General features: G+C 40.6%; 1 long non-coding RNA gene across 6 annotated transcripts; it reads right to left on the bottom strand.

The window, feature by feature from the left end:
* Positions 1-1,839: 1,839 nt before the first annotated feature.
* Positions 1,840-27,612, bottom strand: LOC144364919 (uncharacterized). 6 transcript variants are annotated; one of them, XR_013423059.1, is made up of 8 exons: positions 27,500-27,612; positions 17,965-18,019; positions 16,069-16,244; positions 14,922-15,088; positions 6,224-6,382; positions 5,790-6,068; positions 5,121-5,248; positions 1,840-2,331 (listed from the first exon to the last, which is right to left on the bottom strand). It is a non-coding gene; the product is annotated as an uncharacterized LOC144364919 (long non-coding RNA). The 6 variants fall into 6 exon arrangements; XR_013423066.1 differs by having other exon boundaries at positions 5,790-5,877; XR_013423061.1 differs by having other exon boundaries at positions 14,963-15,088.
* Between the last annotated feature and the right edge of the window lie 187 nt (positions 27,613-27,799).

Below are 27,799 nucleotides of genomic sequence, written 5' to 3'. Positions count from 1 at the left end.
AATGGCGATATTACCAAAAGTTCTCTATAGGTTTAATGCAATGCCAATCAAAATCCCAATGGTATTGCTTGTAGAAATAGACAAAGCAATCATGAAATTCATATGGAAAAATAAAAGACCCAGAATAGCAAAAGCAATTCTAAGCAGGAAGTGTGAATCAGGTGGTATAGCAATACCAGACTTCAAACTATATTACAGAGCAATAGTAACAAAAACAGCATGGTACTGGTACCAGAACAGGCGGGTGGACCAATGGTATAGAATAGAGGACACAGAGACTAATCCACAAAGTTACAACTATCTTATATTTGATAAAGGGGCTAAAAGCATGCAATGGAGGAAGGATAGCATCTTCAACAAATGGTGTTGGGAAAACTGGAAATCCATATGCAACAAAATGAAACTGAATCCCCTCCTCTCACCATGCACAAAAGTTAACTCAAAATGGATCAAGGACCTGGATATCAAATCAGAGACTCTGCATATGATAGAAGAAAAAGTTGGTTCTGATCTACATATTGTGGGGTCGGGCTCCAAATTCCTTAACAGGACACCCATAGCACAAGAGTTAATGGCAAGAATCAACAAATGGGACTTACTTAAACTAAAAAGTTTTTTCACAGCAAGAGAAACAATAAGAGAAGTAAATAGGGAGCCTACATCATGGGAACAAATATTTACCCCTCACACTTCAGATAGAGCCCTAATATCCAGAGTATACAAAGAACTCAAAAAATTAGACAATAAGACAACAAATAACCCAATCAACTAATGGGCCAATGACCTGAACAGACACTTCTCAGAGGAGGACATACAATCAATCAACAAGTACATGAAAAAATGCTCACCTTCTCTAGCAGTCAGAGAAATGCAAATCAAAACCACCCTAAGATACCATCTCACTCCAGTAAGATTGGCAGCTATTAGGAAGTCAAACAACAACAAGTGCTGGCGAGGATGTGGGGAAAAGGGTACTCTTGTACATTGCTGGTGGGACTGCAAATTGGTTCGACCAATTTGGAAAGCAGTATGGAGATTCCTGGGAAAGCTGGGAATGGAACCAACATTTGATCCAGCTATTGCCCTTCTCGGACTATTCCCTGAAGACCTTAAAAGAGCGTACTACAGGGATACTGCCACATCGATGTTCACAGCAGCACAATTAACAATAGCTAGACTGTGGAACCAACCCAGATGCCCTTCAATGGATGAATGGATTAAAAAAATGTGGCATTTATACACCATGGAGTATTATTCTGCATTAAAAAATGACAAAATCATGGAATTCGCAGGGAAATGGATGGCACTAGAACAGATTATGCTTAGTGAAGCTAGCCAATCCCTAAAAAACAAATACCAGATGTCTTCTTTGATATAATGAGAGCAACTAAGAATAGAGTAGGGAGGAAGAGCAGGAAGAAAATATTAACATTAAACAGAGACACGAGGTGGGAGGGAAAGGGAGAGAAAAGGGGAATTGCATGGAAATGGAAAGAGACTCTCATTGTTATAAAAAACTACATATAAGAGGTTGTGAGGGGAAAGGGGGAAAAAAAACAAGGAGAGAAACGAATTACAGTAGACGGGATAAAAAGAGAAATGGGGGGGAGGGGGGATAGTAGAGGATAGGAAAGATAGCAGAATACAACAGTTACTAGTATGGCATTATGTAAAAATGTGTATGTGTAACCGATGTGATTCTGCAATCTGTATTTGGGGTAAAAATGGGAGTTCATAACTCACTTGAAACTAATGTTTGAAATATGATATGTCAAGAGCCTTGTAATGATTTGAACAACCAATAAAAAAAAATAAAAGAAGAGTTCTCTAACAAATTAATTACACAAAGAATTTTTTTTATTCAAGAACCTTTATATCATTTCAGAGATAAAGAACAAATTGAGGGATGATTACCACAGCCAAGATTTCAAAGTGCCTAGGCATGCAGAGCATAGTCCCAGTGCATGAGTCCACAGGGGCTGTATGAAGTTCCCCAGTGGTGTATTTCAGGTTCCTTCTAGGGCTTTGGCTGAAGGGCATTGTACTCCAAGGCATCCTCAAGATGAGATTCCTTTCCTTTCTGGGTTCCTCTGGGATGTGAGCCTCTGTTTTCAGCAGCTTCTAGGGACATGCTGGGCTCCAAGAGAAGGCCTGAGTGTGGGTTTGTCCAATTGTCCAGGCACTGGCACCTCCTGGTTAGTTCAGGACCCATTGGTCCCACTGACCATAATGTTTGCAGATATTTGAGGTGACTAGAGCTCCTGAGAGGTTTTAGTCATTGGCTGCTGGATGGTCTTGAACTTGGTGCTGGTCCATCTCAACTCCCTGCTCCTGTGTAACAACACATACTGTTAGTGCACGACCTCAGTTCCCCAAAGACAGCTCTCTGCTCTTTGTAAGCCCAGTGAGGCAGTTGGCTTACTGGAAAATTCACATCTCTGCAGCTCTGGAGGCACTGGCAGGAGTGGCAGCTCAGTGAAGAAAAATTATCTGAGTTCAAGCCTAGGGGAATGCGGGGCTCTGGACAAGATCTCCTAAGAGTCAATGATCTCCAGGTTGACTGACAGACTGCCATAGCTTCAGCTTCCCTACCATGCCAAGGTGTGTTTTTACCTGGCCTAGGAAAAGGACCAACTCATTCAATCTGGTATGGACTGAAGCTTTTCATAGTGTTCTGTCCAGTAGTTGACCTCAGAAGCAACACCCAATCATGTGGGAGGGACATTCATTTGCATCATACATTGATTGAAGAACCTCATGAGATTAAGGTGCAAGGGGACCAATCCTGAAGGCATTTTTGAAATTCCTTGGTTTTGATTGAATTAGGGAAAGGATGCGAGGATGAGGTAGGATAGAAGCGAGCCTCTAGTTCTTTCAAGTTTCAATTCACTCCAAAAATTCTTTCTCTATTTCAAATAAACATAGACAAATTAACCATCTATGGTGGTGCACCTCTGTAATCCCAGCAGCTTGGGAGGTCAAGGCAGGAGAATGTTGAATTCAAAGCCAGCCTTAGCAAGGGCAAGGTGCAAAGCAACTCAGTGAGACTCTGTCTCTAAATAAAATGCAAAAAAAAAATTCAAAATCACTGGTCTAATTCTGCACTTAATTTTTGTTAGTTTTTCGATGATTCTCGTGATTGAATATTAGGCTTTACCACAGATCTTTCTCTCAGCCCATTTTATCTTGTGTTTGGGACAAGATCTGGCTATCTTTACTAGGATGGCCTCAAACATCTGTATTTCTTCCCTCAGTCTCTTGCTTTTTTCGGATTGCCTGCAAGGGTCACTACACCTAGCTAGTTCTCCACATATGGACTATCTGGTTTCAGAGACCAGACTCAGTGGTGCTGGATCATACTCCTAAGACCGTGGATATGCATACCCTTGATGGCCTTGACAGTTTCACTGTGTTTCAAGAGTGAACACAAATATTTGAACCTCTTGATTTGCAAGATTTTGTGAAGCTTTTTGTATAAACACAATAGTGAACCATTTTCACACATAACTTTTAACAAGTTATAGGAAGAGGATTGATTCATTCTTCAGGAGATTATATTTTTAATTGATGTAAAAAGTTTCAGGGGACATACCCAATTGTATTTAGAAGAAGTTTTAACATTTCCTTTTTTTTTCTTTTTCTTTCTTTCAACTATTTTATTAAGTATCATTGGGTATTGACTCTAGGACTTCATGCATGCTGGCAACCACTCTCCCACTAATCTGCACTCAAAGTCCCCATCTGCAACTTATTAAGATCTTTTTATGTACATTTCATCTGCTGCTTCAAATTCTGACATAGTAGCCTCTGATGTGCCTTAGCACACCCCAACTCTCTATTGTTATGCAGTGGACATTTGTATTGCTGCTGTCTCCATAACCACACATAATTGTCTCTATGAACCTGTGGGAGAATTTCTCTAGTACAGGTGACGATTAATAAAACTGTTTCATAAAAAGTGTATGACCTTAATTTTACCGATAATTGACAGATTGTTCCTTAGGGTGCAGCATTTATTTTCCAATAGTAATGTGCAGTAATGCATGCACATATTCCCCCAAAACACTTGGAATGACCCAGTATTCTGACATTTGCCAGGGGCTTTGTGGCTCTGTAGAGGTTTACTCTGGTGCTGATGGCTACCTGTCCAGTCTTTTCTAATTTCTGAAACTCTCTCTATGGGCCAGTTGCTGTGCGATTTTTGAGAGACATTCTCTGATATTCAGTCTGAAATCTGCTTTTGGTTTTTGATCGGATTGCTAATTTTCTTTATCCCTTGTGCATAAACTGTCTGTGTTCAGTGTGGGTTCCTAAAGACTGAAGGAATACAATCGTGCTATTATATTAGACTTTGTGCCTTGAGCTTATTATAATCTCTTTTACTTTTGACAACCCCAGAAAAATGGATACATAAAATAATACATTTCCTGTTGGGCTGGGGTTGTGACTCAGAAATACAGTGCTCACCTAACATGTGTGGGGCCCTGGGTTTGATTCTTAGCACCACATAAAGAGAAATAAAGAAAAGTATTGTGTCCATCTAAAACTGAGAAAAAATACTTAAAAATACATATTCTCCATAAAAAGAATATTTAAAATTTTTAGGATGTTTTTATAAGGTTAGTTTTATATAATTTTTTTTTGAGAAAATATACAGGTAAAAGAAAACATGTCTTTCAAAATTTCATCTAGATACTTTATAGGTTTTCTTCTGTGTAAGCCTTTCCATCAAGAAATACATTGTTTAAATAGAGACATTTGTACATTTTCTATATAGGTTAACTCATTACCACAGGGATCCAGGGACAAGAGGCAGACATTCTGCCTTCCAGGACCTCTTCTCCCTGGTTGGTATTAAACTGGATCACAGTGACACCACTCAGAGATGCTAGTGTCTGAGAAGCTGTGCTGGTCAGGGACAGCCTTGTGGCTGTCTTAGACACTGAAGACTCCAGGCCCTTCCTTAGGTAGATGGAGGATACAGATATTGTGCAAAGAGACACATTTCCCAGCTAAGGAGCTCCTATCATCCCATACTTTCTTTCCTATACTTGGATATATTTGTTTCAGGCTAAAATTTGGGGCTTCTTTGCATCGCCCTCTCTGGATACTTTCCATACCTCTGTCCACCAAAGGAGACCATCTCTAAGGCTCCGATGTCCAGTCCACAGCACAGCTCAGAATCAGAGCTCTGTCTCCTACTGCTTGCAGCACTCCTCCATCCTCTCTTCTCTCTTCATTCTGCCTCCTGTTGATCAAGAGAACCAAATATTCATGAGAGCCTGTACAATAACATCAATTGCCTATTAGAAAGTAAACAAGGAGACTTTGGTAAGTGATACATCTTACATTTTTCTTGAACAGAAGTAAAAACAAAATCTACCAATCTGAACACTCAGTACTTCTAGAACTCAGTGGTCATGAATCAGGGTTAGAAGTTTGCATGTCTCTGAGAAGCCTGTCTCTAGGACTATACAGATTTTACCAAGAGAAGCTGCCAGATCAGGCGACTGTCTGGTTGCTTTGCAGCATGGCACTCTCCTGAGGATGAATTTGAGTTCTTTGATGTCATAGGCATACGGTTCTGGAAAGGCAGGCAGGTAGAACTAGGGATGGTTCTATGGTGTATGGGCGCTAGGAAAGTGTCTAGGTGGAAGGAGACCAAATTTAGCAGCCCCCATGGCCTATATTTTAGGCTTTCCCACCTCAATTCTCCCAGCTGGGGACAGAAAGGAGAACCACTTCCCAGAATCTTCTAAGCTCAGTGACAAAGGCAACTGGGATCTTACTGTCACTCTGTAGATTCCAGAGCCTGCTTGTCACAGGAGTGATTGGTCCATGACTTTGGCCTCTAGATCAGAAGAAGCAGTGGCAGGGCTGAAAGAGGAGGGAAAAAATTGAGTGGCTGCTCAGCATTTGTTATTTATTTATGGCCCACTTGAATGAACAATTTCAAAGTAGAGTTCATTATGTTGGATGATGATGGTACTCTTGGCAGCAAATTGCTTCACAAGGTTGGGTCTGATGAACTTCAGTAGAAAAGCAATCATCTTTACTGTCCTGTATATCTAAGAAGAAAAAATTAAAAAATAAAAGAAAAAAGAAGACAAATCATCTTGGATGCAATTATAATAAATCTAATTGGTATGAGTAATTCATTAGATTAAGTAATTAATTAATTAGATTAAGTAGATTAAGGCTAAAATATTTCACAAAGGCTTACTCATTATGAAACACCAGATTCTCTGTTTTCTTTGTGTTTGTGAAATCCCATTATCACAGCACTTCTTCAGGGCATGTACCTTTGCTTCTACAAAGGCTTAATTCATTATCCAAAATCACACCAAAGGCAATGCTGCAATTGAGTCCTCTGTAGAGAGTCCTGTTAGGAGAAAAGATGGAAATCAATTCTCCACTCTTGATTGGAATTCTCAGCTACCTGTTTTGTTTCTCTACTGATGAATTCCTAAATTATAAAGACTAAGGGGAATACAGAGGTGGGGTGGGGGAATGGAAAGCTATACTCTTCAAATGTCAAAAAAAATATGGTTCAGACTTAAATTCTTATCTCAACATTTAATAGACTAAAATGTGATTATAAATTTAAAATTTTTAAGTCACAGCTGGTGGACATTATTCAATCTGTGAAGTGAGAACAAAATTCTTAATTTTGAAACTTATGTCTTAGGATTCTAAGAAACCATAGGTCAGTCCAGCATAGTTGTGTCACACACTTGTCATCACAGCAACTAGGAAGCTGAGGTAGAAGGAATAAAAGTCTGAAGTCAGGTGAGGGACTAAAGGAGACTCTCTCTCAAAATTATAAAAAGCCTGGAAATGTAGCTTTGTTCTAGCGACCTGGCTTCAATTCCCAGTACTGAAGAAGAAAAAAGGAAATATGAGCAAAGTAACAACAGTTCCTGAAACATAGTACAACAAATAACCTTTGTAAAGGTTTGATCATTCTTTCATGATCTTACTGCTTATTATCTTAGAAGCATAAACCAAATGAAGAACAAAACTGTGGCCCTTTAATACATCTCCCTTATGTAAAAGAATTTTTCATGTTTTACTACCAGAGCCCCTTTATTGGTATTTTCTTTCAGCCACAGAGCTTTCCTAAATATCCCAGGCTATCTAAACATTGAAGTCCTCCCACCTCAGGTTCCTTAATAGGTGTGATTACAGGTATGGCCCACTGTTACAAGATTACCAGAAATTGATTATTAAAAAATTATCAGAAGCACACATATATTTACGTCTTATAGAAACACCGGCCCCCCTGTTTAATGATCCCTTCAATGTCATCAACTCTGCATTATTATTCAATCAAGCATATTTCAGCAAGGTGTTATGAAAAGAGCTACATGTATGGCATGTTCTCTCTCTAATGTAGAATTTTATAAACAAAAAGTTTACTTGAATGTAGAGTAAGGATTATTAGGGTCTAGGAAGAATTGAGGAGAAGATGGAAGACAAGTTGGTGGAAGTGACCAATGCCCTTGGTATGAATGAAGATATAACATGAACCCCTTCAATGTTTGTTGTAAATATGTCAATAGATACATTTTAAAACAATACAAAAAATGAACATGAAAAAAACTAATTCTTTTCTCTCCTGTGGGAGCAGGTGCAGAATTCTGTAGTACTTGAGTTCTACCTGGAAAGGTACCACAATTTGGGGGGAAATTCCCCACCTTGGGAAAGCCTTGAGCAAGCAAGAACCAATCCACTTTCCTGAGGGTTGCTGAGAAGGATCCTTAAACTCACAGAAATTACTTCCTTTATGGATAGGATTGGAGGCTTCTGTATAAGCACCTATCAGGACTTGACATCCCCAAGCTACTGTAGATGAGGTCCTAGTCCCAAAAGATCAGTGCATGCAAAAGTACAGAAGGGAAGATGAGCCTGTTGGACACAACATATGTCTCCCAGGGGCATTCCCACAGCTTTTTTGGTCTCTGAAACCCATTTCTATTTCAGATCCACTGCCCTGGCCTGCCAGCCCCACACAGGAGCCCTGCAGATTCACACCTTCCTTGTTTGGGTTGGAAGGTACAAGGTGGAGTGGTGTCCAAACTGAACCTGGAATATCCAGCTATAGTAGTGTCTTGGTGCAGGCACACTTTCCATCTGTGCCCTTCATATTCTAGACCTTTAGGAAGATTTTCAGATTAAATCAGCCTCTTTTGGTCTATAATAACATAATGAGATTTGTATTAATGGATTATAGTAATTGTGAGGGATTTTCTAAAAATATTTATTTAGTTGTAGATGCACACACAGTATCTATGTATTTTTATGTGGTACAGAGGATTAAACCCAGTGCATCACACATGTGAAGCAAGCACTTTACCACTGAGGTATGGCTTCAGCCCAGAGAATTTTTCTAAATGACATTTTATCTCCTCTTTAAATAAAAGAAAAATAAGTAAGTAGTTATTTCATGAATTTAGTCAGTTAGTTGTAAAGCAGAAGAGCAAAACCCTCAGTGAATGGCAAAACAAAAGCCCCTTCTTTTGACATTTGCCTTTAGGTTTAGCCCCAACTTTTGTCTTGCCATTTTCAAACTTAAGCTCTTACCAGCACCAGATTCTGAGTTGGGCCCTGGCTAATATGCTACTCCTATCATTCAGAATCCTATAAGTGAGTTATCATTAGGTTTATCATAGAAAGCATATCATTTCTTATGAAAAATTGACATTATCCCTTTTATCTTGTTTTATTCAGAGTGAGAAAACTAGAGGGAAATATGAAAGGCAAAGGGCAAAATATGAAAAAGATGGTCTTCTCTCAAGAATGAAAAAACTGGCAGGGGTTGTAGTTCAGTGGTAGGGGGCTTGCCTACCATGTGTGAGGCACTGGGTTGGATTCTCAGCACCACATAAAAAATAAATGAATAAAATAAAGCTATTGTGTCCATCTGCAACTAAAAACTTTTTTAAAAAGGAAGGAACTTAAATTTGATTAACAATTAGAAGTGTTTGAATAAATGATCTGCACAATTTTTTTACTGTCATTAGATATAAAAAGACAGACTCTTGATCTCCCATTGTTTATTAATGTTCTAGGTTTATGAAAAAGTTTTTAGAAAATAGAAAAAATATCTTAACTCATTGCTTAAGAGATCCTGACAAATCGTAGAGTGTACTTATTAATCACTAAAGGCCACTGAAATGAAAACAATGTTACTGAGATTTAAAAAAAATTTAACTACCTAAAATAAAACTTTCTTTCCCAGCAACATCAATACCCCAGAGTATATCCTAACATTTGAAAGGGTGGAAGTTGGAGCATCATGGTGCTGAAGACCAGTGTGTCTCACTGATCCAAAGCAGAATCAAGAGGCAGAGGTTGTGTTGTCTTGCCTGCCTAATGGTTCATTCCAACCACGCCTATTCACACCTCACCAAGCAAATAACTTCACTTCTGTTCTTTTCAGTGGTGGTAAGTGTGCTGCAGCAGCCAGCAACAGGGTCCTGTTTGTGAATGAAAAACAGATAAGGCTGTCTTAGCCTTCCCACTTTCTGCCCTGTGGGCCTGGGTCCCATTGATGATGGATTGTAGTCTACTGACTGCTGTGAGGTGTTCCCTGCTGGGAGGCCTTCACCTGAGAGCAGGCTGGAACTGCACTCTCAGGCTCCCCACAGACCTACTGAATCAGAATCTCCTGTTAAAGTATGAGCAGGTGATTCCTTTTGGTATTAGAGTTTGGGGAGCACTCTGGGAGCTAAAGAACGATTTTCTAAGGGTGTGGAAACCAGAATTAGACAGGCATCAGTATAGATAAGTAAATAAAGAGGTCACATCTAGGAGGCCAATTTTGAGTGAGTCTGGGAAGTGGGAGACTGTCCCTGAGGGATCTTATCAGGAACCTGCCCCTGCTCCAACCTGTTGTCAAAGTAACCAGTCTCAGGAAAATCTCTGCCCTACAAGGAGCTATAAGGTTATTAGGGTGTTTTTCCTCTACTCCATCCTGCCCTTCCACCTTCAGCCTACCTATTTCCCTCCTTTTGGCCATCCCACCAAGCATTCCTGGGCCTAGTCATGACCACAGGAAGGAGAAAAATAAGGAGGGAAGGAGAACATCAAAGGAAGCCTAGGACATATAAAAAGGGCAGAACACCTGGCTTCTTGGGCTACCAGGATAGCAGCTATGCCCCCTTTCTCCCTCGCAAGAGTAGTCTTTTAAATAAACCCTGCTTCATTTGCTTGCCTTGGCCTGCTTCTCTAATGTTCAAACTTCAACATGTGCAGAAGCAGCAGTCTTCACCAATAACCAGTGATATCATATTTGGAGATTCATATTTTGAGGAGCTTACCTCTATACTGAGGTAAGCTCCTCTCCATACATCCCATATCAGTTTGAGGTACATCTTTCTTTCTCTTATTTTGGAGGATGATGGGTACCTGTCGGCTATTTAAATGCAGTTAGTGCAGCCACCACTCGTCAAGACTAGGGTGAAAGGTTTCTGGCCTAGGCAGCTGTTAATCACCTGTTAAACACAGAGCAGGTATGTTGGGGTCTGCTGAAGCCTCTTCCTACTCTTCTGTCCAGGCTCAGAGAGCAATTGGCTTGAGTATACAGTGTCCCTAGTCCCGATCTTCCTTGGATGTGTGGAAGTGGATGAAGGAGTATGGAACAACATGAGGAATTTCTGGCCTGAGCTACAGTCAGGGGGAAATTCTAAGGTTCCTTCTCTGAAAATTCCTCCCGGCTGCCCTAGGAGGTATAAAAGGTGACCTGTAGATGAATGACACTGAGAGAAAGCCCCAGTTACATTTGCCTCCATTTGAGCCACACAACACTCCCAACCCCATGTCCATTCCCTCCTGGATGCTCCCTTCCTTTGCAAATCAGAAACAATGGCAAACACTGGAGAAGGAGAAAAGAGTGGGGTGGGGGGGTGTAAGGGGCACCGAGGGGAGTGCGTGCGGTAGGGGACCCAAGCACGGGGCCCCCGGTTTGACCCAACGACCCAGAGCGGCGCCACCCGACCCCACAGCATGCCACGAGACACGACGACGAACACGCGCACAGGGGCCCGGCACAGGAGCCAGGCCCCAGGACTGGAGCTTAAAGCTCCATGGTTAGGGAGGGCTGGCTTGGGTTAGGGGCAGCCCCCAAGGGAAGAGGGCAGGGGAGGGAAGGGAGGGGATCCCGCAGGCCAAGGTCAGCGCAGCGCCCACGTCCACTGCCAGGTGTAAGGCTACGGGAAGCCAAGGGGGCCCAGGCGAGGGGCAGGGCTGTGTTTCCCCTAGGGAGCCTCGAGGGCTCAGAGGCCAGCCCATTGCACTCCTCTGCAATCCAGGGGAGTAGATCCTCCAGACAGGGACCTGGAGCCAAGCAGGGCCAATGGAGGGCCCTGGGTGTGGAAAGGATGCCAGCGCCAGCATGAACATTGGTGTATGGGTGGGTAGGGACCAGGGACCCATTAAGGAGCCCAGGCTGGGGAGAATCAGGTTGACTGGAGGGACCGGCAGTGCAGGGATCCCACAGCACCAGGGCTAAAGAGGGAAGGTTCAAGTGGAGGCACCAGCAAGGGGCCTGAGATCCAGAGATGGGTATAGGGCCAGGGTCCTGGAGATTAGTGGTCTGGGACTATAGCAAAGAGCCAGGCCCAGGTCTGGAAAGCCAGTTACCAAGCCCCCCCCATCAGTCCCAGGGGATGGGTGGAAGGGAGTGGAGACAGTGGATCAGGTGGCACAGGGGGGAGGAAGGCTCAAGGTTCAGGTCCACCTCAGGCTGTCTGGGGTCCTGGAGCATGGTCACAGGTCTGAGAAAGAGGATGTCTTAATGATCCCTACTAAGGGGCCCAGGCACTGTCCCAGGACTATGTATCTAAGGAAAGGTTCTTGAAACCTAGATAAGGATGGGAATCTATGGCCATGGAAGTTGTACACAATGACATAGTAATTTTGTGAGGCCAAGTTTTTACGACCAGGCAGTAAACATGTGGGAATGGGAAAATGGCACAGGACTGGTGCAGGGAATATTAAAAAGAAATTTAAACGGGTCCAAAGCAAGAAATCTAGGCAACAAGTGTAAAAAGCCAGTAACACCAAAAGGAAGAGATGCTGGGCATGGGGGGGGGCTTATGGAGTATCTATCTGCAGCTTCCCCAAAAAAAGGCCACAACACTTGCATTGCCCAGCCAAATCCCCATATCCGGTGCCCACACTGGCACTGTTCAGCTGGATCTTATTTCCTGCACACATACCTACTCTGCGCCTATGGAGTTTCCTCATAACCCTATTTCTCACACTTGCATGGTAGAGCTGAGAGGCCTGATTGCCTGTGATGTTTCCAGCTCTGCTGCTGTGTCCAGTGTTCAGCCCCAGGTGTGACAGGAGCCCAGCAGTCCCATGACAATCCAATCTCAGAAAATCAAAAGTTCTAGGCAACCCCCTACCCCCATTCCACCCCACCACTATATGAAGGAAGGAGACTTACCATCTGAAGCAGGGACATCCGGCTTGGCCACCAGTAAAGCCCCTCAAGATGGAAAGGGCTTCTTCCTAGTCATTTCAGTAACATGATTCTCACACATCAGGTACTGGCTATGAATGGGTCAAACTGGCCCTTCCTGAAAGTCTGATATAGGAGACGTCCAGGAGCAAGTCTTCTGCTCAAACCTCAATTTTTTTGTGTGAGAATCATGCAAACCCATAAAAAATACTGATACTGAACTGTTGACAAAAGGTTTACCTCTGTGGTCCCAGTTACAGTCACAAATGACATAACATTTCAGTCAATGAAGATCAGTTTATAAGTTGGTCCCATCAGACTAGATTGCTTAGTGATGTAGCCATCTTACTTTATGTGGGTACATACTCTGATGTTTGCATATGGACAAAATTACCTCAGGATGCATTTGTCAGAAAACATTACATCATAGAGCAATACCTTAAGTGTATGCCTGTGAACAAGCATCATTTTGTTCCTTTACATAAATTACTCTTACTTATATGCCTTACAATTAAAATTGTCTATTGTGCTCCAAAGAGAGGCTAAGGTAGAAAAGCTGCCTAAAATTTTACAGCCTGCTGCCTAAAGCTAGGAGTGTCAATCAGTGATTGCTTGCCTAGCTTGTACCAGGCCCTGGTTTTTAATCACAAGAACAAAACAAGTCCTAGAGCCTTAGTCTTCTAATTCCACCAACAATATGGGGCCACCAAACCAGAACAAATTCAAGTGAATTTGCTCTTTCTCATTTCAGATGTGAACATGTCAATCCTGTGTTGACTTCATAGGATCAATTCCCCTGCTATAACCCTGCCCCTAATAACCAACCTTCCTCATGTCTGCTCTTTATTGAGTCTGAGTTTCTTCTGATATTCTAGACACTTGGACAATACAAAGCCATAAAACAAATTACATCATGAAACTCAGTTATAACAACTACATTATGCTAAAATAGAACCAATAATAAAATCTGTTACTGTTTTTAATCTGGAAAGTCCATGGTTAAGGCAATGCCACCATGTTCCAGAGGTGAATGTTCATGAGAGTTCTGACGTTACCAGTGGGTTAATCTATTAGTTGGCTTAATAATTTGAAGGGACCACAGTGAGGTGGTAAAAAGTATAGGCATATGGGGCATGAATGGAGGAAGTAAGTCATTATGGGTTTGGCCTTGAGGACAGTATTTGTCCTTGGCCCCTTCCTTTTCTACCTTGGTTCCCCACTGCCAAGAGCTGAGCAGCTTTCTCTACAATACCCTCTGCCATGATATTCTGCCTCATTTGGGTGCCAGATCAATGGTGCTAATTGATCATGACTGAGTCCACTGAAACCATGAACCAAAATAAACTGTTCTTTCTCCAAGTTGTTCTTGTTTAGGTTATTTTGATCACAGCCATGAAAAACTGACATAGCATCTTTACATCTTTTTTAGAATATTTTTTATTTGTCAATGGATGTTTATTTTAATTATTGATATGTGGTGCTGAGAATCAAACCCAGTGCCTCACACATGCTAGGCAAGCACTCTGCCGCTGAGCCACAACCTCAGCCCTGAAGTTATTCTTAAAAATATTTATCAAATATATAAAACCTCAATCATATAACCACAAATATGGACTTAATAAAATTATTAGTTACAACACCAGAAATGTACCACTTGCCTGAGACTCTGTTCCTCACAATTAATATCCTGGAGGCGTCAACCTATAGGAACTTGATGACAAGTACCAACACAAAAGTATTTCATTTTTTAAATACATGACTGAAATTACCATTAATTTTAAAATAAAGGCACTCTGCTTATTTTTCTATGAAATCTTTATACTGAAAATATAAATGTTCCTCCTGGTAAGAAAATATCCATCAAGTGCCTAAAAACATGAACCAATAACAAATGTATTCCTTAAGTACATCTTATCTTCATTTTTTTTTGGAAAAACCTATATTCAACCATTTCAGTTAATACTCAGAGGAAAATAAAGTTGATCATTCCCTTCCATCTTATAGAAGATAACACTCAACTATTACTAACAATCATAAAAACCCAAGTTCCTAAGCACTATAACTATATGGAATACAACTATTTTACTTCATTTCGAAAATGTTGCTGGTACTTAACCATGTGCCAGACATTACAAATTACTTCTACTGAATTTCCATTACAATCCTCACATGGGTCCATTATTTCTATCATTTTTGAAAACACACAAGTGATGAAAATTTTTATAACTCCCATATCAATATCATGCGGTCAATGTCCACAGGTCAAGTTCAAACTCAAAAGCAAGACAGATTACCAAAAGACCCACAAAGGGGTTGGACACAGGAAATAGGGTCCATCTTGTTGCAGCTTGTTGGGCCAGGCCACCCAACAGCAATTCCCTTTCAATTCCCTCTTCCAGACCCTCTTTGCCCCCACCCACACAGCCCTGGGTGCATTTTCAGCAGCACTCACCCTAGGACTTTGTCCAGCAGGTTGTTCACCTCAGTACTCACAGTTTGTAGAGACCAGGAAGGGCACTGGCTGCAGCTGGGGAGATGCAGGAAGTAGGTGTGAAAAGTCTAGTTTCACGTGAAGGGTCAAAGGTGAAAGACAAATGGAAGAGCTCATGGATGCCAGGCCTAGGAAGAACCTCAGTGTCTAATGTACCATCCACTGCTTCCTCTCAATCCTCCTCCACAACTTTGTAACTTACTGCACCATCTACTAATTTCTTTCCTATTGCCAATCTCTCCCCCACTAGAACATATACCCTTTTAAGGGCAGCAGTTTTCCTGGTAAGGAAAATATTGAAGCAATGTCCCCGCAGTCTAATTGAAAAGGATCATGTTATGATTTGGACATAAAGTGAAAACTGTTAATGCAGAATGATTCAAAGGTGAAATGATTACACTTAGAGCTGTGACCTAAATCAGTTCATCTTATTTTGAATAGAGTAATTGGGTGGTAATCATACACAGGTGGGGTATGATTGAAGGAAGTGGGTCACTGGGTACCTATCTGGAATGGGTCCATATTCCCTATGGCCTCTTCCCCTTCCCCTCTTTCTGTCTCCTGGCCAACATCAATGGGGCAGCACTTCTCCATCATGCCCTTCTGCCATGACATTCTGCTTCATTTTGGGCCCAGAGCAATGGAGTACGTCCACCATAGATTGAACCTCTGAAACTAGTTTTCTTATCATGAACTTTGTAGTTAGTGATAAAAACCTGACTAACACAGGCCACAACCTTGTCTAGTGGAGGTGAAGGATACAGGAATGCACATACTAGAAAATGCCTTCTTGGAGGGCCAACCAGTAAATAATTCTGCCTTGTAGGTCATCCAGTGTGTTCCACTACTCAACTCTGCTCCTGTGCCAAGAAAGCAACCATGACTGTGTTCCAGTGAAACCTTACTTAGAAAAACATGTGGTAGGCCAAATTTGATGCACAAAAAAACCATGTCCTAAATGAAGTAAAGTTTAAGTACACAGAAAAATGCCATCATTGGATTGGGTGGATCTGTCAAGCAGAAACAACAATGGCAGAGGTTTTAACAGGTCTAACAGTGACACAAAAACCTGAAAATAATGCCCAAGGCTGGGAGTGGTGGCTCCTACCTGTAATTCCAGCAGCTCAGGAAGCTAAGACAGGGGGATTGTGAGTTCAATGCCAGCCTCAGCAACTTATCGAAGCCCTAAGCAATTTTCTGAGACCCCTGTCTCTATGTAAAATATTAAAAAGTGTTGGGTAGGTGACTTGGTAGTTAAGCACCACTGGGTTCAATCCTTAGAACCTGAAAAAAAAATTAAAAGGTACCACATTGTTAGCTAGAGACAGGACCACAAATGTAAACATTAAGAACCTGAATCTAACCTGAATCTAATATCAACCTCACAGCCTCAGGAACATATTTTGTAAGGTCAACACCCACTTGAGTTTATAAGGTCAACACCCAGTTAAGAGTTTAACACAGGTACAACTGAATTTTATAACCAATCTCATGGTGGAGCTAAAGGACACAAGTTTTCAGGGACCAGACAGGAGTACTGAAGAACATTTCTACTACCTGATGATACCTGCACCAATTACACAAAGTAGAAAATAAAAAAGAAAGAAAAAAAGAAAATGAAAATCCATCATTTCTCATTCTCATGAAAATTATTAGAAAAATCACTGAATCAGCAATAACCTCATATAAAAGTCCCTTTCAGGGCTGGGATGCAACTCAGTTGATAGAGTGCTTACCTTGCATGCACACCATGTTGGGTTCAATTCCCAGCACCACCAAAAAAAAAAAAGTCTCCCTTTCACAACAGACATAAAATATTTAGGAACAAACAACATAAAATATATGCAGCTCGGGGCTGGGATTGTGGCTCAGTAGTAGCGCACTTGCCTAGCAGGAGCAGGACCTGGTTCAATCCTCACCACCACATAAAAAAATAAATAAATAAAAGCATTTTGTTGTATCCATCTACACCTAAAAAAAAATATTAAAAAAATATGCAAAGCCAAACTTCAGTAAGGGGAACATGTGGTGACTGAAGGGAACACATGCCCTGCATGGGTCAAAAAAACATTAATTTTGGAAACAAGATGTCATAATGAATGTTAATTTTAATCAATATCACAAACTTTGGGAACAAGATAAAGTTGTTAGAAAATATATTTGAAGAGGTATGGGGAAGGGGGCCAATCTTGTAAAGTCTAGCTGTGATATGTGAGAAGCCAGAGTGAATGCTTTGTCTATTTCTGGACCCCACAGTCCTGTAGGCAGGAGCAACCACACTTTTTTTGGTTAGAGAGGTGTGGTGAGGGCAGTGCTGGGGATGGAACCCAGGGTCACTCTATCATGGAGCAACAATGTGGCCATTTTAATTTCGAACAGCATTTTGTAAGTTGCTGAGGCTGGATTCCAACTTGCAAACCTGCTGCTTAAGCCTTCCCAGTCACTAGAATTATAGGCATGGGCCACCAGGCCAGCCAGGTTCTTCTTCTAAGAAATCATTTTCTCTGCCCAATTACTCCATAAAGCTCCTGGGTAGCCTTTTCAGACTCCAGAATTACAAAGGCTTAGAATAATGGCATCTTCTATCCACCTGGTCATGGGTTGAGCCTGGAACCAGGGCAGAGGGTGGCTTGGTTTTGGTGCTAGGCCATACGTTATGTAACTATGAAATATTTCTAAATACTTCTAAATGTTTGATGTTTTGGAGACTTTTCCCTCTTTGCTAGAGCATGATGTGTTGCCAGACCTTATATGTCCCATCAGACTTTCCATGTGTCAGCCACTGATCTAAACTACTGAGCTTCAGAAAAATCTCAACTCCATAGTTTTGCCAGACACCCTGAGAGCTTAGGTTAAGGTAGGGCCACCTCTGTCATGTGAAAGACCATGACACTTCTCTGAAAGCCTGGAGCCAAGCAGTGACAAGGCCTCATCAGCTGCAAATTAATCTCAGAAGCCTCATCAACAAATACCACCTGTATCAACTAGTAATTAGATACCTTACCTGTTATCCTGACTGTCCACCAAGGTGGTCAAGCTGGCTTCTCCAAGAACTGCTCCTGTACAGAAAAATCTCAGCTTCAAGGACACTTTACTTTTCATAAAGCCTTTTTTCATATTAATTGAACAGTGGGCTTTAAGAATTTTGGAAACCATTAATATGTGGTTAAAGTACTTCATCTATGAAGATTTTTCACATTATTCTCTCCCCTCTGAGCATGTAAACCTACACAACAATTCTCATTCTATTTCAATAAACTCTGATTCAGCAAATCATCTCCTCATTTCTGTCATATACAACAACTGGCTGCCAGCAGAATTTCATAATCCATAGAGGTAAATGATTGAACAAGGTTCAAATTTTAATTATAATTTTAATGAAAGCATAGAGAATACAAATTGCATAGCATTCTTCTTCATGCTCAATATTCCACTGTATTTTCAACTTTGATGACCTGGGAAGAATTTCTAAAAGTGGCAAAAACTATAAGAATTCTGTGCCATGCTCACAAACACTTCTGTCAAATTAGTTGAGTAGCATAAAGCTGTTTTCACTATAACTTGTGATATGCGCACTACTCAGTACCTTAAGATGATAGAATAATTTTTTTTTGACCAGTAAGCATATAAAGGTAAATGAGTAAATTACTATTCTTAGTCTTTTCATTTTGAAATTTTGAAACTATTCTCTATCCTAACAAGCTAGAAAATTTTAATTACTTATATATTTAGGTAACAGGAATTAAACCCAGAGGACTTCAATCACTGAGCCACGTTCCCAGCCCTACTTTGTGTTTTATTTAGAGATGAGGTTTCACCAATTGTTTTGGACATCCCTAAGTTGCAAAGCATGGCTTTGAAGTCATGATCCTACTGCTTCAGGACCCTGAGCTGCTGAGTTTATGGGCATGCACCACGACACCCAACTAAGTTACCAAGTTTTAAATACATGGTATACATAAAACAATAGGTTGGAAGCCAGGAATCGTGGTATGTGCATGCAATTCCAGTGAGGTGGGAATCTGAGGCAGGAGGATCACAAGTTTGGGGCCAGCTAGGAAACTTAGTGAGACCCTGTCTCAAAAGAAAATTTAAAATAACTGGAGCTATAGTTCCTTAGTACAGCACCCATATACCCCCAGTCCAGAAAATTAAGGTATGAAGATCTCCACTATCTACACGTAGTAAATTAAAGACAAACAATTTCAGATCACACAGATGGTTCAACTAGGACCTGTCTACATCGCAGAACAAGGCTTCTGTATGCATTTTACAAGTATCTTTTCAGGTTTAAGACCTCAAGAGTACACACTCCTTTTATGAAAACTCAAACAACTGAGTTTTGTGAAGGCAAACATCTCACAAGAAAAATTAACATACTCATGGGCTGATGATAAAATTTCCACATTCTTTATAATCCTACTGCCACTATCTCTATCAAATGCTTTAATACCTTGCTTAAATAAAAGCTTCAATTGCTTACTAAACCCTTAAAACACAGACAAAAATCAAAGTTCTTTAGCAAGCTACAAAATCATTAAAAAAAAAAATGGAAAGCCCCGGCCCCTTGTAATCCCAGAAACATGGAATGGAATGCTGAGGCAAGAGGAATGCAAGTTCAAACCCAGCCTCAGAAACTCACCAAATCCTTAAGCAACTCACTGAGGCCCTAAGCAATCACCAAAACCCTGTCTCTAAATAAAATATAAGAAACTAGCTGGGTATGTGATGCAGTGTTTCTGGGTTCAATCTCCAGTACCAAAACCAACCAAACAAACAAAGATATACATACAATAGCTACACTCCTGTGAAAACATTACTACCAGCAAAGATCACCAATACATCTTATTATACAGAAGATCACCACTGATTATTCTAAACACTTGAAAAGTCTTAATTAAAAACAGGAGAAGACTGGGGTTGTGGCTAAGTGGTAGTGAGCTTGCCTGGCAGTTGAGATACTGGGTTGGATTCTCAGCATCACCTATAAATAAATAAATTTTTAAAAATGTCCATTGACAACTATATATATACTAAAAACAAACAAAAAACATGAAAGCCAGGCACAGTGGTAACCATTTGTAATTCTCTCTCAGTCATTTGGGTAATAAGGAAGAAATACAGAAAGTTAGTGAGCAGCCTGGGCAATTTAAGCCTTGTGCCAGAATAAGCAATAAAATCTGCTGTGGCTAAGCCAGGCGAGGTAGTGCACACCTATAGTCCCAGTGGCTCCAGAAGCTGAGGCAGGAGGACTAACAATTCAAAGCCAGTTTCACCCATTTAACTAGGCAGTAAGCAAATCAGTGAGACCGTCTGTAAAAAAATATTTAAAAAGGGCTGAGGATGTGATTCAGTTCTTAAGTGCCCAGGGGTTCAATGACCTGTACATAACAAAACAAAAAAACTCAATGGCTGTAGCTCTGTAGTAAAACTCCCCTGGATTCAATCCCCAGTGTCAAACACACACACACACACACACACACACACACACACACACACACACCCAACATAAGAATGAATGTCCAACTTGTTTATAAAGTACACACTTTTCTAGCAACTCTGCAAACTGAGGAAGGAGGAATCAAAGTTTGAAACCATTCTTAGCAACTGAGGGAGACACTTTCTTAAAATATAAAGCAAAAAAGGACTGGGGCTGCGGCTCAGAGGCAGAGCACTCAGCTGGCATGTGTCAGGCACTGGGTTCGATCCTCAGCACCACATAAAATGAAATAAAGTTATTGTGTTCACTTATAATTTAAAAAAATATGAAAAAAATAAAATAAATAGAAAGCAAAAAAGCCTTGAATGTAGCTTAGTTACAGAGAATATCTGGGTTCTACCCCTAAACGCCCACAAGAAAAAAAAGAATGTTGGCCCATGAGTGCAGCTCTGAATTTAACCCCCACTCCCGCCAAAACCAGAGTACATATATTATCATTCATTAAATTGCTTATGTGGGCTGGGGATGTAACTCAGTTAAAGAGTCCTTGCCTAGCCTATGTGAGGCACTGGGTTTGATCTTCAGCACCACATAAAAATATACAAAAACAAAACAGAGATATTGTTTCCATCTATAATCTAAAAAAGTATTAAAAGTTCTTGTTTGAGTTATAAGAATACTAGTAAACAAATATCTTTACAAACAAGAATAGCCAGTTAGAACACAATGGGGGAAAATTCATTAGAAATAGACAGGTTGGTGGTTGGTGCCTCCCTGAACAAGAACACTAGACATTAAACCCAGGGCCTCCACGAATGCTCAACATTGAACATATACCTCAGCACAGAAATCAGCAATTGTTAAAAATATTAACAATTCAAAGCCAGTTTCACCCATTTAGGAATAAACTCACATGCAAGTTCTACAATTATAAAACTGCAAAACTTTCTTGAAATGAGAAAAAACATCACCCAACTTGAGTCAAACCTCTATTTCGATGAAAAACATGAGAAACACAAAAGAGGGCTGGGGATGTGGCTCAAGCTGTAGCGCACTTGCCTGGCATGCGTGCAGCCCGGATTCGATCCTCAGCACCACATACAAACAAACATGTTGTGTCCGCCGAAAACTAAACAATAAATATTAAAATTAAAAAAAAAAACACAAAAGACAAAAGCCTAAACCTGGACGCAGGGGATACCAGCCTGTAGTCCCAGGTGCTCAGAAAGCTGAGACAGGAGGACAACTTGAGCCCCAAACTTTATCGCAAACCTGCGCAACATAGGAAGACACTCTGAAAGAAAGAAGGAAAAAAGGAAGGAAAGAAGAAAGAAAGAAAGAAAACAAGCAACAAATATGAAATAACTCTACTCTGGAGCTGAGGCCAAGGAAGAAAAGTTGCAGGCTAGCCTGTTTCTAAATAAAAAATGAAAAGTGCCAGGGATAAAGCTCAGTGGGAGATCACCCCTGGGTCAATTCCCTAGTTCCAGAAAATAATAAAAATAATAATACTAATAAAACCATAGAGCAGTTCACAAAGAACTGGACAGGCTGGCATAGTGGCACACATGAGCTTGGGAGGCTGAGGCAGGAGGAGCACAAATTCAAAATCAGTGTCAGCAATTTAGTGAAGCCTTAAGCAACTCAGCAAGACCCTCTCTCTAAATAAAAATAAAAAAACTGGCTGAGGATGTGGCTCAGTGGTTAAATTCCCCTGGGTTCAATCCCCAGTATCAAACACACACACACAAACACAACACAGTGAATGTCCAGCTGTTAAAAAGGTACACTCCTTTAATTAATCCCAGCAACTCTGCAAAATAAGGAAGGAGGAACCAAATTTGAAGCCAGCCTTGGTAACTGAGGAAGCCACTGTCTTAAAATAAAAAGTAAAAAGGGCTTGGGATTTAGCACAGTGGCAGAGAATCTCTGGATTCAATGCCTAAACTACCAACTTAAAAAAAAAGTTGGCCGATGAGAGTAGCTCTGAATTTAATCCCCAGTTCCGCAAAAAATAGAGCATGTAATATTATGATCCTTTAAATAAAGGCATCAGAATGCTAGAAAACAAATATCTTTATAAACAAGAATAACCAATTAGAACACAATGGGGAAAAACTCATTAGGAATAAATGAGGGTTTGAAGAGTTGGGGGAAGGTTGATGTGATGACGCAGGTGAATGCTAGGCATTAAACTCCAGGCATCCACACATGCTCAACATTCACCCTACAACCTCAGTACAGAAATCAGCAATTGTTAAAAATATGTAACACCTAGGAATAAACTCTTATGCAAGCTCTACAATTATAAAACTGCAAAATTTTCCTGAAATGAGGAAAACAAAAGACAAACGCCTAAACCTGGACCCAGAATGTACCAGCCTGTACTCCCGGCTTCTCAGAAAGCTGAGACAGGAGGACACTTTGAGCCCCCAACTTTAACACTGCACTGGAAAATATAGGAAAACCCTCTTCCAGAAAAAGAAAACAAACAACAACAAATATGAAATAACTCTACTCCAGAGGTGAGGCAGTAGGATGAAAAGTTGCAAACTAGCCTGATCTAAAAAAAAAAAAAAAAAAGGTCAGGGATAAATCTTGGTGGTAGATCACCCCTGGGTCCACTTCCAGTACCTAAATAAATAAATAAACGAACCAAAAAGCAGTTCACAAACAACCGGATAGGCCTCAAAACAAACAAACAAAAGACATATGTACAATAGAAACACTCCTATGGAAACATTACTACCAGCACCAATCACCAATACACTTACTATACATAAGATTACCACTTATTATCATAAACAATTTCAAAGGAAAACTCTTCATTACAAAATGTGAGAGCCACGCATAGAGGTGACTATCTATAATCCCCCCTCAGTTGCTGAAGTTAGAGAGCGGCCTAGGAATTTAGACCTTCTGCCAAAATAAACAATAAAAAGTGTAATGGCTAAACCAGGCAAGGTGGTGCACACCTGTTACCCCAAAGGCTCCAGGGATGAGGCAGAATGAATGTGAGTTCTAAGCTAGCCTCAGCAACTTAGCAAGGCACTAAACAACTCAGTGAGACCCTGTCTCTAAATAAAATATTTTAAAAAGGCTGAAGATGTGGCTCAGTGCTTAAGTGCCCTGGATTCAATTCCTAGGGAAAAATAACAACAAACAAACAAACAAAAATGCATAGCTATAGCTTAATGGTGAAATTTCCCTGGTTTGAATCTCCAGTGTCAAAAACACACAATACATACACATACACACACACACACACAAGCACACACAAGGGAATTAATGTCCACCTGCTTACAGAGATACACTCCTTTAATCCAAACAACTCTTCAAACTGAGGAAACAGGAATCCCAGTTTGAGGCCAGCTTCAGCAACTGACAAAGACATTGTCTTAAAAACTACAAAAGGGGCTGGTTTGTGGCAAGGCACTGAATTCCATCCTCAGCACCACATAAAAAAATAAATAAATTAAAGACAGTGGGTCCAACTACAACTGGAAAAGAGAAAAAGAAAAAACTTAAAAAAACATAAAAAGACTTTGAGATGTATCTCCATAGCAGAAAAATATCTGTGATCAACCCCTATATCCCTAATAAAAAAAAAAAAGGCTGGCCCATCAGTGAATCTCTCAATTTAATCCCCAGTTCTGCCAAAAATAGAGGATGTATATTATCATTCATTAAGTCATAAAAATGCTAGAAAACAAATATCTTTATAAACAAGAATAGCCAGTTAGAACACAATGGGGGAAAACTCATTAGGAATGAATGAGGGGTTGAAGGGTTGGGGGGTGATGAACACCGGGCCTCCACACATGCTCAGTATTCACCTATACTCTCAGCACAGAAATCAGCAATTGTTAAAAATATGTAACACCTAGGAATAAACTCTCATGCAAGCTCTACAGTTATAAAACTGCAAAACTTTACTGAAATGATAAAAAAAACTTCACCCAAATGGAGTCAAACCTATATTTGGATAAAATTCATAAGGAAAACAAAGACAAATGCCTAAACTGGACTCAAAAGGTACCAGCCTATGGTCCCAGCTGCTCAGAAAGATGGCACATGAGGTCAACTTAAGCCCTGAACTTTAAGGCTAACCTGGACAACATAGAAAGACCCTTTTCCAGAAAAAGAAAACAAACAACAACAATAAATATGAAATAAATACTTCAGAGGTAAGGCAGTAGGATGAAAAGTTGCAGGGTGGCCTGCTTCTAAATAAAAAATAAAAAGGGCCAGGGATAAAGCTCAGTGGTAGATCACCCCTAGGTCTCATTTCTAGTTCCTGGAGACAAAATAAATAATAATAGAACTATAAAGAAGCTCACAAACAAAAGATATATGTACAATAGTGACACTCCTGTGGAAACATTACTACCAGCACCAATCACAAATACACTTAGTATACATATGATTACCATTGATTATCATAAACACTTTAAAGGAAAAGTCTTCATTAGAAAATGTGAGAGCCAGGCATAGAGATGACCATTTATAATTCCCTCTCAGTCTCTGAGAGGGAAACTAAGGCACTAAGGCAGGAGGAATGAAAGTTAGAGAGCAGCCTGGAAATTCAAACCTTGTGCCAAAATAAGCAATAAAATTGTCATGGCTAAACCAGGCAAGGTGGTGTACACCTATAATCCCAGTGGCTCCAGAGGCGAGGCAGGAGGATTGTGAGTTCAAAGCCAGCCTCAGCAACTTAGCAAGGCACTAAGCAACTCAGTGAGACCCTGTCTCTAAGTAAAATATTTCAAAAAGGCTGAAAATGTGGCTCAGTGCTTAAGAGCCCTGGATTCAAACACTAGGGAAAAACAACAACAACAACAAAATGCATAGCTGTAGCTTAATGTTGAAACTCCCATGGTTTGAATCCGCAGTATCAAACACACACACACACTCATTCACACACACTCACACACAGGACACACACACAATGCACGCACACACACACAGGATGCACTCACAAACACACACACAAGGGAATTAATGTCGAGCTGGTTACAGTGGTACACTCCTTTAATCCCAACAACTCTTCAAACTGAGGAAAGAGGAATCCCAGTTTTAAGCCAGCTTCAGCCACTGAGGGAGACATTGTCTTAAAAAGTAAAAAGGGGGGCTGGGGTTGCTGCCTAGCAGGTGCGAGATGCTGAGTTCCATCCTCAGCACCACATAAAAATAAAATACAGGCAGTGGGTCCAACTACAACTAAAAAAAAAAAAAAAAACTCAAAAAATGTAAAAGGGTTTGAGATGTATCTCCATAGAAAAAAATATCTGCGATTAACCTCTAAATCCCCAAAAGGGGGGGGGGAAAGCTGACATATCAGTGCATCTCTCAATTTAATCTCCAGTTCTGCCAAAAATAGAGCATGTATATTATCATTAATTAACTCATAAAAATACTAGAAAACAAATATCTTTATTAAAAAAATAACCAGTTAGAATACAATGGGGAAAACTCATTAGGAACAAATGAGGGGTTGAAGGGTTGGGGGGTGGCTGGCGAGCCACTGCAGGTGAACACTAGACATTAAAACCCAGGACTTCCACACAGGATCAACATTCACCCTATACCCTCAGCACAGAAATCAGTAATTGTTAAAAATATATAACACTGGGCTGGGGATGTGACTCAAGCCTGGCATGCATGCAGCCCGGGTTAAATCCTCAGTAACACATACAAACAAAGATGTTGTGTCCGCCGAGAAGTAAAAGATAAATATTACAAAATTCTCTCTCTCTCTCTCTCTCTCTCTCTCTCTCTCAAATATATATAATAAAACACTTAGGAATTAACTCTCATGCAAGCTCTACAATTATAAAACTGCAAAACTTTCCTGAAATGATGAAAACTTCACCCAACTAGAGTCAAACCTCTATTTGCATGAAAATCATAAGGAAAATAAAAAACAAACACCTAAACCTGGACCCAGAAAGTACCAGCCTGTAGTCTCAGCTACTCAGAAAGCTGAGGCAGGAGGACAACTTGAACCCCGAACTTTAGGACAACATAGAAAGACCCTCTTCCAGAAAAAAAAAACAAACAACAACAACAAATATGAAATAACTCTACTTTTGGAGGTGAGGCAGTAGGATGAAAAGTTTCAAGCTAGCCTGCCTCTAAAAAATTTTAAAAGGCTAGGGATAAAGCTCAGTGGTAGAACACCTCTGGGTCTAATTCCTAGTACTGGCAGAAAAAAAAAAAAAGAACCAAAATCAATTATAACAAAAGACTGGCTGGGCAAGGTGGCACACACTCCATAATCTCAGCAGAGCTCAGGATGTTGAGGCAGGAGTACAAATTCAAAGCCAGTCTCAGCAATTTAGCAAGGCCCTAAGCAACTTAGCCATACCCTGTCTCTAAATAAAATATAAAAAACCACCTGGAAAAGTGGTTCAGAAATTAATCTCCCTGGGGTTCCAACCCCGGGACCCCCCAAACTGTAAAAAGACAAAAATGTTCTACCACACAGGTGCTGAACAAAATGCAAAGGAAGTCTACCTACCGAACCTACAGAAATGCAAAGACTCAACCCTGTTGCTGGACCTTGGGTACTGACCCAGCGATTTCACTTCCACAAACTCATTTTGAAGATTTAGGGCCAATTCAACAAATATATTCCACAAACTCGCTTAAATAAGGGCAAATAATGTGGGCAAACTAGTGCCTGAGTAGATCCCAAGTATTCCAAAATACGAGCCTAGAGGATACCAATTTTAGGCCAATCTCAAGCAAGTCAGTGAGACCCTATTGACTCAAAAAGTAAAATAAATAACAAAAATAGACTGAGGGGGCTGGGATTGTGGCTCAGTGGTAGAGCACTTGCCTACCATGTGTGAGATGTGGAGTTCAATTCTCAGCACCACATATAAAAAAGTAAAATAAGATTCATGACAACTAAAAATATATTTTGGAGATGTAGCTCAGCAATAAAGTAGTCCTAGGCTCAATCCCCATTAGCAAAACTAGTTTAAACAAACAACGGCAGACTACTATGAGGAAATATCAGAGCTTTGGCTCATTCAGGCTTATAAAACAAGACCCCATCGCATCTCTACCTTGCAAACAACCATTTATTTCTTACCGTTTTGCAGGGGTAGATGTTGGAGATTTAAGACTGCTTCCAAATTGCTTAAGACACCTTCCTGCAGGCTCCTCACAAAAGGAAGAATCACTTTGGGACTTGCTTTACATAGCCACAGCTATATCCTGGGTTGTGGACTCCACCCCCAGGGTCAAAAGGTGGAAGGGTCCTCCCCCTAGGAGATAAGTTTCAGCACACTAATGGTACACTTCTGGCATCACCACTCCCTCAATAGGGTGGAGTAAATTAGAGTGCATCCAAAAAAAATATCACTCAGTCTTTGGGAAACTATTTAGACCA

This window comes from Ictidomys tridecemlineatus, chromosome 1 (genome assembly GCF_052094955.1).
Source record: "Ictidomys tridecemlineatus isolate mIctTri1 chromosome 1, mIctTri1.hap1, whole genome shotgun sequence".
Classification (NCBI taxonomy): domain Eukaryota; kingdom Metazoa; phylum Chordata; class Mammalia; order Rodentia; family Sciuridae; genus Ictidomys; species Ictidomys tridecemlineatus.
Note: the sequence above shows the minus strand (reverse complement) of the source record. Positions and strands in the feature narration are given on the sequence as shown.